Source organism: Arachis ipaensis, chromosome B4 (genome assembly GCF_059453495.1).
Source record: "Arachis ipaensis isolate K30076 ecotype BB chromosome B4, ASM5945349v1, whole genome shotgun sequence".
Classification (NCBI taxonomy): domain Eukaryota; kingdom Viridiplantae; phylum Streptophyta; class Magnoliopsida; order Fabales; family Fabaceae; genus Arachis; species Arachis ipaensis.
The window spans coordinates 113584733-113597180 of record NC_142439.1 but is presented as its reverse complement, the minus strand read 5'-3'; the positions used below and the strand labels follow the sequence as shown (position 1 = coordinate 113597180).

At 34.3% G+C, this 12448-nt stretch overlaps 1 non-coding gene across 1 annotated transcript; it reads right to left on the bottom strand.

Annotated features, from left to right (window-relative positions):
- Positions 1-11958: 11958 nt before the first annotated feature.
- On the bottom strand, positions 11959-12066 carry LOC148568833 (small nucleolar RNA R71). Its single transcript, XR_015882676.1, has one exon. It is a non-coding gene; the product is annotated as a small nucleolar RNA R71 (small nucleolar RNA).
- Between the last annotated feature and the right edge of the window lie 382 nt (positions 12067-12448).

Here is a 12448-nt window from a genome sequence, read left to right as displayed (position 1 = left end):
TTAGGGTCATATGGAGGTGAATGGTTGTAGGTGGCTTGTGAGTATGGTGGTCCAGAGTTGTGTTGAGGAGGTGGTTCATAAGCATATGGTGGGACTTGTTGGTAACTACAAGGGGGTCCACCATATCTATCATCTTGGTATGCACCTCGGAATGGCTCCTGACCATAGTAATTTGGTGGATGTTGGTTGTCACGAAGGGGTCTACCAATACTATTGTCTTGGCATGCATTGTAGGATGGTCGTTGTCCATGGTATCTTGGAAGGTGTTGTTGCCGAAAGGGTTGATCAGATCCTCGTGGCTCCTTCCATCTTTGATTGTTTTAATCTTGATGTATGTTCCTGTTATAGCTTCTATTCCTTTCAACAGCATTAGGACCAAACTCAAAGCGACGGAGGTGAGAACTCATAGTAACTAATAAAAATTAAAAATAAAAACAAATAAACAAGCAAAGGAAAATAAAATAAAATAAGAGAAAAGGTTTAAAAAGATTTTTAACATTAAAAAAAAAGATAAGATAAGTTAGGTAATAGAAGATAAGTTTTTAAATTAAAAGGTTTTGAAATTTTGAAATTTGAATTTTTAAATTTGAAATTTGAAATTTGAATTTTAAATTTTTGAAATTTGAATTTTGAAAAAGTCAACAATATAAGATAAAGATTTGAAAAAGATTTAAATTTTGAAAATGTTTGATTTTTAAAATTTTGAAATTTAAAACTAAGATAAGATAAGATAAAAAATTTTAAAATAAAAATCTGAATTTTTTTTTGTAATTTTCGAAAAAATCAATTAAAATAAAGAGAAAAAATATTTTTGAATTTAATGAGGAAAGAGAAAAACAATAAAATGACACCAAACTTAAAAGTTTTAGATCAAAACGAAGAAAACAACCAAGAACAACTTGAAGATCAAGAAAGAACAAGGAACATTATTTTCGAAAATTTTAATAACTAAATAAAAACCAATAACCTCTTAATTTACGAAAAATAAAAAATAAAAACAAAAAATAAAAGCAAATAAACAAGCAAAAAGCAAATATTTACAATAACCAATAATAAGGCACACATTTGTAATTCCCCGGCAACGGCGCCATTTTGACGAATGGATTTTCCGCTAGTAAAGAATTTTTATAAATATAACAGCGTTGTAAGTATAGTTCTAAACCAACAGAGAATTCTTTCGTACAAAAATTGGGTTGTCACAAGTAACAAAACCCAATAAAATTTGTAACCGAAGTATTTAAACGTCGGGTTGTCTTCTCAAGGAATTGCAGGGAGGTATGATTTATTATTGGTTATGGAAATTGTATATTTTTGGGTTTTTGAAATAGAGAACAAGTAATTTAAATGGCAAGAAAAATAAATTAATAATTATAAAGAAAACTCTTGGCAAGGTATGAGAACTGGAAATCCTATCCTAGTTATCCTTATCAGGTGTGATGAGAATTAGATTTTGCTCCCACTTAGTTAACCCTTACTAAATAAAGGAAAGTCAAGTGGGCTAATCAATTTGATTCCTCAAGTCCTAGTCAACTCCTAAGGAAAGACTAGCTTTAGAGGGATTCAAATCAACCAGCAAACTTCAAATATTAATCAACAGCTGAGTTTGAAAACTCAAGTGTCACCAATTATTCAACCAAAGCCAAAAGGGAAGAAAATCTACTTGAATGAAAATAATTTGGATAAATCAAAAGCATTAATAAATTAAAGAAAACAATCATAAGTCTGAAATACCTCAAATTATATTAAACAAAAGAAATCAAATCTAACATGGAAATTCATAAATTAAATTGGGAAAATAAATAACTAAGTGATAAAGTAAACAAAAGTAGAAGAGAAATTAAATTAAAGGAAAATTGAACCTGGAATGAAGAAAAGTAGCCTAAACATAATAGAAATTCTAAAACCTAATCCTAAGAGAGAGGAGAGAGCCTCTCTCTCTCTAAAACTACATCTAAAACCTAAAATTATGAATATGAATGTTGTATGTTTTGTTGTTCAATGAATGAATAGATTGATTCCCCCACTTTATAGCTTCTAGTCTGTATTTTCTGGGCCGAAAAAATGGGTCAAAAAAGTCACGCGGAAGCGTCGTCCACGCGTTAGCGTAGATTGCGTTTTTACCAGGTCACGCGTTTGCGTGACCCACGCGTTCGCATCACCTGGATTCAGGGCAGCTATGGAAAATTATATATCATTGCGAAGCCCCAGACGTTAGCTTTCCAACGCAACTGGAACCGCCTCATTTGGACCTCTGTAGCTCATGTTATGACCATTTGAGTGCAAAGAGGTCAGGGATGACAGGTTTGCAATTCCTTCAATTTCTTTTATTCCTTCCACTTTTGCATGCTTCCTTTCCATCCTCTAAGCCATTCCTGCCCTGTAATTCCTGAAATCACTTAACGCACATATCACGACATCGAATGGTAATAAGAGAGGAATAAAATTAGCAATTTAAAGGCCCAGGAAACATGTTTTCAATCAGAGCACAAATTAGGAAGGAAAACGTAAAACCATGCAAATAGGATGAATAAGTAGGTCAAGAGTTAATAAAAACTACTCAATTGAGTACAAGATAAACCATGAAATAGTGGATCAGCCAGCTTCTTAACTCTTTAATTCTTTGCGCTCCTTCCACTTTTGCATGCTCCCTTTCCATCCTCTAAGCCATTCCTGTCCTATAAACTCTGAAATCACTTAACAAACACATCACGGCATCGAATGATAATAAGAGAGAATTAAAAATTAGCAATTTTAAGGCCTAGGAAGCATGTTTTCATTCTTAGCACAAAATTAGGTAGGAATCTAAAAAACATGCAATTTATATGGATAAGTGTGAGCATAGTTAACAAAATCCACTCAATTCGATACAAAATAAACCATAAAATAATGGTTTATCAGTAAATACCACATCGTCACATGCTTGTAGACAGCGTTAGATCTCGCTGTATCCAGAAAAACCTTGCAAGTTGCCTTTATTTGGACAGTTCCTGAACCAAATTGGATGTTACCTTCGTGGCAATCTTGACCCATATGTCATAGGGATGGAGATTAAGGGGAGATTCAAACTCAATGACTTCGTTCCTTATCTTTCTGTTGTTCTTGGATGTTCCAGCCGTTTGCAAGAAGGTTGGGTCATTGGAGAATATCAAGAGACGACCATAATTCTTTCTGTTTGGTCCTATTAGCTCTTTTTCAATTTACATAAACAGACATTAGAGTTCAGTCCCTTATACATTTACTTACCAATGCTTCTGGATAAGACCAGATAATAAGAGAAATCAATATTATAATTATTAGGATAGCATAATATTACATTAAATAAAACACACACATATATTTTCTATTAAATTGTTTGGATGAATGGAGAATATGAGAGGAATGGGATAAAAAAACATGTAAAGCTTCAGACTTTACACAACAAACAAATTTAATATACTTTTCTCTAAGGTTAAAATAAAATAATATGTAATACTAACCTTATAATACCAAGTATAGTATATGGCACGAATAGAAGAATCAATTAATAAATATGCTTATGTTCATTACTCAACTATTCTGGTAATTTTATACATCATGATAAATTTGATAAATTTTTTGTGTACATGCGACAAATTTTTTCTTATGTATATTTAACAAGTAGAGGAATCAATTAAAAATATCTTCATGTTCATTACTCAACTATTTTGATTTTACCAAATATTGTAATTATTATATCATTTTATAATTTAATATTTCTTTTAACTTATTCATCTACTAATTATAACTTTTAAATGTGAGTATTTTTTTCATCTTTTTGTTTAGAAAAGTGAGAACGTCTATAGATATACTAAAGAATTTGTATATTTTTTATAACATGAATAGCCCAGTCCATTAATCCAACATTGGTTTTAGAAAAATATACACATTATTTTTTTCACATTGGTATTGGCTGAAACCAAGCCCAACCCAGCTATGTGTCAAGATGCCCTGTCTGACCCAAAACCTCTTCTCTCTCTCCTTCGTGAGTCTCTCACCCAGCTTCTCCATGACGCTTGGATCCTTCTTCTTCGATCCTCTTTGGCCAAGCTAATCCTAACCTGAACCACCACTCCTCTTATTTCATATGGATCGAGTCCGGTTCCGATGATGACATAACCAACTCATACTATCCGCCATCAAACCAGTCCGCGGGTGCTCCTTTAATGCATTTCTTGTATGCAAGAAAGAATGTAGGAAGCCTATCTCATTTCCTGGTCGAACTCCGACAACTGCTGTCCACTAACATTGATCCGCCACTGATTTTTGTGATGTTCGTTTAGCATTGAATCTTTTCCATCACTGTTCATTGTCATTTAACAAACATTTAATTAATAGGATACTTAACTTGAATAAATTTTAACCTATCCGATTGCAATTTTTTCCTATTAAACCCAAAAACAATTCAGATCTAACAATAATAACCATCAAAAGCTAACATTTCTAAAGTTACTCCACTAACACAAAGGCTCCAAACGGCATTAGCTAGCCAATCAAATAAAATTAGATTCAGGGTGATCTCCACCGTTGGATTAAAAAACACAAAAGATCAAACGAATCTCATTTAAAGTACATACTTGTTCTGGGGATTACCTAAAACGGTGATTTGGGCTTGAACGTGAGGTTCAGACTCCTTCTGAGGCAGTGTCCGACTTGTTCTAGTGCCGAGCTGCCACCGTCCGAGTTCTTTGTGAGGAGGTGGAGATGGTACCTACAAGAGACTCTGATACTAAAGTTAGAAAGGGCTTTGAGTAGGTTTTTTATTAGATTGGGACTTGAATATACCTGAGGGGTGTCAGTGTATTTATAGTAGAATAGATAACCACTTTTTTGTAGTAGTTCCACCTTTGTTGGTGGACAATCGTTCCTTTATCTTGGGAGTTCATTGGATCTATTTTCTAGATAAGATAGAGATAGTAGGAGAGATTTAGAGAGGCAGTTAATCATTCAGATAATTAAGGCTGGACCTTCTTGTCACGTCTGACCTCTTCAAAAGTCGGACAAGGGGAAGAGGCCACCATTATTGGGTGGGCCGTTTATCCTTATTAGGCCTGGATTTATTTTTGGGCCAAGGTATGAACAATGCTCCTGCTTGAATCCGAGCTTTCATGAGGTCAGGTTCAAGCATTTGTGGTTCCTGCTTCCTCTGTTGGGTACGCTGCCTTCATGAGGTCGGGTACTCGACGTATTTTAAATTTTGAAATGTTGCCATTTTGATGACATGGCACACGTTACGTGGCAATTTCCTGGGGATCCACACGTGGCTTTTAAAAAGGGGTGTGAAATATCTTTTTTGTCCCTTGTCTCTTATAAAAGCTTCATCTCTTCCCTCTTCCTTCTTTTTCATTTCTGAAAATGTTTTAGTTTGCTGTGTTACTTGCTTCCTTCTTTCACTTTCTTCGATCTTCATTCATAACTGTGTTCTAGTTCAAGATTTCTCCATCTTGAATCTTTTAAAGATTTAATTTGTGTTTTGGAGAGGAACATTCATGATTCTTGCTGTTTGACGCACCCTTCTGTTTCCTCGTTTCATCAAAGTTGGTGCTTTTGTCCATTTTTCTTGTTTTCTATTTTCAATTTGCTCTGGGTAGTTCTTGTATTTCCTTGTTTTTGAATGATACTTTGAATAGTGATTTGAAATGTTGTTGGTAATGGAGACTTTTGCATTTCCTTCGCTACATGTTATATCTTGAAGCTATTTGAAACTGTCGTTGCTGTGTACTATAATTGTATTGTCCCCAAATGGTATCGCTTTTGCTTGTTTGAAAGTGATGCCATTTCAATATCTTGGGTTTCTTTGTTGAAAAACCATTTTTGAAATCATAGTTTTTGTTCTATTGATAGCAAATTTAACTTCCTTTGTCTGGTATTTGACTTCTTTTGTGATGATTTCTTTGTTTGTTGTATTTGTAGGTATAGCTTTATGTCACGATATGTTATTCACAACATGTCTACCAAAGTTCCCTCTCACCTGACCTGGGTAGATATTTCTGTTCTTACTCCCATCCCTGTTATTGATAGAGAGTATGCCGAGGCCTTTCGTAGGCACCATAGGTTGTATAAAAACCGGGAGGAGGAGAAGAATTATAAAATAGTGGTTACTGATCCTGAGGAGAGGGTGTATTTTCCCCCACTTGATAGGTCGGAAGGTCCTTTCTTTTACGCCTATGATTGCTTTTTCACTAAGCTAGATGTTAGACTTCCCTTTTCTGATTTTGAAGTTAATGTCCTTTGGGCTTGCAACGTCCTAATTCATGGGCTTTTCTGAAAATATAACAGCTTTATTATCGGAAACTGGATGTTCGACCTTCTCTTAAAGTCTTCTTTTACCTCTTTATGTTAACCAAGTCTTTTGGTTCCAAAAAGATAGGTTGACTCTCCTTTCGTGCTATTCAGCGTAGAAAAGTTTTCTCTATTTTTGACGAGTCCTTCCACGATTTTAAAAAATACTTTTTCAAAATCCGAACTGTTGAAGATGTCCGACCTTTCTTCCTTGACGAGAACGAGGAACCTTGTTTTCCTTTATACTGGGAGGAGAAACCTGTAATAGTTAAGTATAAAGTAAATGATTTATCTGAGTTGGAGGAGAGCGTAGTGGGCCTGTTTCATGAGTGTTGGGCTCGGGCTCCTTATTTGGATAACAAAACATTTTTAGGGGATCCCGATGCGTAAGCATCTTTTCTTTATTGAGTTTTAATTAGATTTTAGTGTTTAAAGTCTATTTGGATGCTATTTTGAGTCGCTTTAGTGTTTTAATTATTTCAGGTAGTTTGGATCGGTTTGGCAGAATTTGTGTGCAAGAAAAGAGAAGAATTTCGGATCTGCCAAGATGGCGCTAAACACGGACTTGGGCATTTAGTGCCAGGAGCCTTGTGATTCGTAACAAGCCTCTGCCTTGTGGGGCGCTAAATGCCAAGCTTGGCGTTTAGCGCCAGGAAGTAAAAAATGAATAGGAGCCACTACCATCAGGGGCACTAAATGCCAAGCCTGACATTTAGTGCCAGGAAGACAGAATTGAAATTGAAGTTTTTGCCACCTGGGGCGCTAAACGCCGAATCTGGCGTTTAGTGGCAGCAACTCAGATCAACCTCACCCAAAGGAGCATCTTTAGTTAGATTTGGCTTTTAATTATTATATTTTATTTTGTTTTAAGTATTTCTAGTCTCAAACACAATATTTTGGGTTTTAGTGATTATTAGTTTGTTTTATTTTCAAATCAAATTAGGTTAGATATAAAAGGAAAAAGATTTTGCCCTTCGGGGGATCTCTTCTCTCGAACCTCATTCTGCACTTTCACACTTTTTGGACCCTAGTTTTCTCTCTGAGTCATGAGCAACTAAACCTCCTAGGTTAAAGTTAGGAACTCTGTTTATTCTATGGTTTGATACCATTACTATTCTATTTAATTAATATATTGATTTAGTTTCAAGGATTACTTTCGTTCTTCATTTCATGAATTTGAATATATTGGAAAATAATTCTCATTCTACATGAATTCTTGTTGATTCTTATAAAATTTATCTCACTTGAATACTAGCTTGAAAGTAAATTCCTCCTAAGCCACTAATTGCTTGGACTTAACGGGATACATGACATATAATCCACTTATATTTGGATAATTAGAGTTTTTATGGTCAATAAACTAGAATTGAACCCTTTAATCTATATTAAGTGACCAAGGAATTGGTGGTTGATTAGATTAGAGGAGACTGAATCACTAAGGAATTAGGGTTTAGTCAATTACAGTTTGCCATTAAGCCTTAACTATTTTTTCACATATTTTTCACACCCCGTTTACTGTTTTCCTTCTGAACTCTTTGAATTTTTGTTTAATCCTTTTGAACCTGATGAGCGGATAATTTATACCCTTTTTGGCATTGTTCTTACATAGTTTTTAGTATGTTTTAGTTACTTTTTATTATATTTTTATTAGTTTTTATGCAAAAATCACATTTTTAGACTTTACTATGAGTTTCTGTGTTTTTCTGTAATTTTAGGTATTTTCTGGCTGAAATTGAGGGACCTAAGCAAAAATCTGATTCAGAGGCTGAGAAAGGACTGCAGATGCTGTTGGATTCTGACCCTCCTACACTCGAAGTGGATTTTCTGGAGCTACAGAAGCCCAATTGGCGCGCTCTCAAATGCGTTGGAAAGTAGGCATCTTGGGCTTTCTAGCAATATATAATAGTTCATACTTTGCCCGAGATTTGATGGCCCAAACTGGCGTTAAACGCCAATCAGAGACCCTTTTCTAGAGTAAAACGCCAGAACTGGCACCAGAACTGGAGTTAAACACCCAAACTGGCACCCAAGCTGGCGTTTAACTCTAAGAATGGCCTATACACGTGAAAGCTTCAAAGCTCAGCCCAAACACTCACCAAGTGGCCCCCGGAAGTGGATTTCTGCACTATCTGCACTTAGTTACTTATTTTCTATAATCCCTAGTAACTTGTTTAGTATAAATAGCACTTTTTACTATTGTATTCGCATACTTTATCATCTTAATTATGTTACATTTGAAGGATGGCCATTCGGCCATGCCTAGACCTTTTTCTCTTATGTATTTTCTACGGTGGAGTTTCTACACCTCATAGATTAAGGTGTGGAGCTTTGCTATTCTTCATGAATTAATGCAAGTACTATTGTTTCTCTTTCAATTCATGCTTACTTCTTCTCCAAGATATAATCTCGTACTTAATTCAGTTAAGTCAGAATGAAGGGGTGACCCGTGACAATCACCCACTATCTTCGTTACTCGCTTAGCCAAGATCCGCGTGCCTAACGACTACAAAGCGGTCTACATGATGTTCAACGTAGTTATTGGATGACAACCGGAGTATATTCTCTTGGGTCTCTAAGCCACGATTCGCATCATCTCTCCTGACAACAGAGCATCCAAATTCGTGATTAGAACCTTCGTGGTATAGGCTAGAAGCAATTGGCATCCATTCCTGAGATCCGAAAAGTCTAAACCTTGTCTGTGGTATTCCGAGTAAGATCTGGGAAGGGATGACTGTGATGAGCTTCAAACTTGCGAATGTTGGGCGCAGTGACAGTGTGCAAAAGGATAGAGAGATCATATTCCGACGCTAGTGAGAACCGACAAATGATTACCCGTGCAGTAGCTGTACCTGATATTTTTCATCCGAGACGAGAAATCTGACAGTTGATTAGCCGTGCAGAGATCGTACCTGGTATTTTTCATCCGAGAGGATCATATAGCTTGCCATGGAAGGAAGCACGCATGATTGGAAGAAGACAATAGGAAAGCAGAGGTTCAGAATCAACAAAGCATCTCCAAACGCTTATCTGAAATTCCCACCAATGAATTACATAAGTATCTCTATTTCATTTTATGTTTTATTTATCTTTTAATTATCAAAACCTCAAAACCATTTGAATCTACCTGACTAAGATTTACAAGATGACCATAGCTTGCTTCAAGCCGACAATCTCCGTGGGATCGACCCTTACTCATGTAAGGTATTACTTGGACGACCCAGTGCACTTGCTGGTTAGTTGTGTGGAGTTGTGAAAAGTGTGATCACAATTTCGTGCACCAAGTTTTTGGCGCCGTTGCCGGGGATTGTTCGAGTTTGAACAACTAACGGTTCATCTTGTTGCTTAGATTGGATAATTTTATTTTATGTTTTATTTTCGAAAAAACAAAAAAAATATATAGTTTTCGAAAAATTCATAAAAATTTTTAAGAATGAATTCTAGAGCTTCATGAGATATGTTGAAGCCTGGCTGGCTGTTAAGCCATGTCTAATATTTTGGACTGAAGTTTCCACTTTCCATTGTAGAAAGGACATGTATGTATTTGTTATGCTAAAGCTTGGCTGGCCATTTGGCCATGTCTAATTCTTTTGGATCGAATCTTTAGACTAACATTACACGAATCCTGGAATTCTTATTAAAAATTTTGAATTTCTTTATTTTCTTTTTCCAAAATAATTTCGAAAAAAAATATACAAAAAAATTAATAAAATCATAAAAACCAAAAAAAGAATTTGTGTTTCTTGTTTTAGTCTTGTGTCAAATTTTAAGTTTGGTGTCAATTGCATGTTTTTAATTTTTCTTAAAATTTTCGAAAATTCATCATGTGTTCTTCTTTGATCTTCAAGTTGTTCTTGATGATTTTCCTTGTTTGATCTTTAATTTTTCTTGTTTTGTGTCTTTTCTTATTTTTCATATGTATTTTCGAATTCATAGTGTCTAAACATTAAAAATTTTTAAGTTTGGTGTCTTGCATGTGTTTCTTTTCTTAAAAATTTTCAAAAATATGTTCTTGATGTTCATCATGATCTTCAAAGTGTTCTTGGTGTTCATCTTGACATTCAAAGTGTTCTTGCATGCATTATTTGTTTTGATCTTAAATTTTTATGTTTTGTGTCATTTTGTTGTTTTTCTCTTTCTTCATTAATTCAAAAATAAAAAAAATATCTTTCTCTTATTTTACTCATAAATTTCAAAATTTTGGATTGACTTAGTCAAAATTTTTAAAATTTGGTTGTTTCTTGTTAGTCAAGTCAAAATTTCAATTTAAAAATTTTATCTTTTCAAATCTTTTTTTTCAAAAATCAAATCTTTTCCATTTTTCTTCTTAATATTTTTGAATTTCTTAAATAAATTTTCAAAATTTTTTTCTTATTTTTATTTCACATTTTCGAAAACTTTACTAACAATTAATGTTTTGATTCAAAAATTTCAAAGTTTGTTACTTTCCTATTAAGAAAGGTTCAATCTTTAAATTCTAGAATCATATCTTTTAGTTTCTTGTTAGTCAAGTCATCAACTTTAATTTTCAAAATAAAATCTTTTTAAATTTCTTTTTCAAATCTTTTTCAAAATAGATTTCAATCATATCTTTTTCAAAACTTAATTTCAAAATCTTTTCTTAACTTCTTATCTTTTCAAAATTTATTTTCAAATCTTTTTCAATTAACCACTTGACTTGTTTGTTTTAATCTTAAAAAGTTTACTATTTCTTATCTTTTTCAAAACCACCTAACTACTTTTCTCTCTCTCTAATTTTCGAAAACCACTAACCACTTTTTCAAAATTCTTTTTAATTAACTAATTGTTTTAAATTCTAATTTTATTTTATTTCTTTTCTTAAATTTCGAATTCTAACTTAATTAATTAAATAAAAATAAAAAATATTTTTCTTCTCCCTTTTTTTTAAATTCGAATGCTCTCTCTCTCCTCTCTTTCTATTTATTTAATTATTTACTAACACTTCTCTTCTACTCATAATTCGAACCCTCTCCCTCTCTCTGTGTTCGAATTTCTTCTTCTTCCTTCTTCATTCTATTCTTCTTTTCCTCTAACACATAAAGGAATCTCTATATTGTGACATAGAGAATTCCTCTTCTTTTCTGTTCTCTTCTTTTTCATATGAGCAGGAACAAAGATAACGATATTCTTGTTGAAGCTGATCCTGAACCTGAAAAGACTTTAAAGAGGAAGCTAAGAGAAGCTAAAGCACAACACTCTGGAGAGGACCTTACAGAAATTTTCGAAAAAGAAGTAGACATGGCAGCCGAACCCAATAACAATGGTGGAGATGCAAGGAAGATGCTTGGTGACTTTACTGCACCAACTTTCGACTTCTATTGAAGAAGCATCTCAATTCCTGCAATTGGAACAAATAACTTTGAGCTTAAGCCTCAATTAGTTTCTCTAATGCAGCAGAATTGCAAGTTTCATGGACTTCCATTGGAAGATCCTCATCAGTTCTTAGCTGAATTCTTGCAAATCTGTGACACTGTTAAGACCAATGGGGTTAATCCTGAGGTCTACAGACTTATGTTTTTCCCCTTTGCTGTAAGAGACAGAGCAAGGATATGGTTGGACTCACAACCTAAAGAAAGCTTGAACTCTTGGGAAAAGTTGGTCAATGCTTTCTTGGCCAAATTCTTTCTACCTCAAAAGATGAGCAAGCTTAGAGTGGAAGTCCAAACTTTCAGACAGAAGAAAGGTGAATCCCTCTGTGAAGCTTGGAAAAGATACAAGCAATTGATCAGAAGGTGTCCTTCTGACATGCTTTCAGAATGGAGCATCTTATGTATATTCTATGATGGTCTATCTGAATTGTCCAAGATGTCATTGGACCACTCTGCTGGTGGATCTCTTCATCTGAAGAAAACTCCTGCAGAAGCCCAAGAACTCATTGAAATGGGTGCAAATAACCAATTCATGTATACTTCTGAAAGAAATCCTGTAAATAATGGGATGACTCAGAAGAAAGGAGTTCTTGAGATTGATACTCTGAATGCAATATTGGCTCAGAATAAAATATTGACTCAGCAAGTCAATATGATTTCTCAGAATCTGACTGGAATACAAGCTGCATCTGACAGTACTAAAGAAGCTTCCTCTGAAGGAGAAGCTTATGACCCTGAGAATCCTGCAATGGAAGAGGTGAATT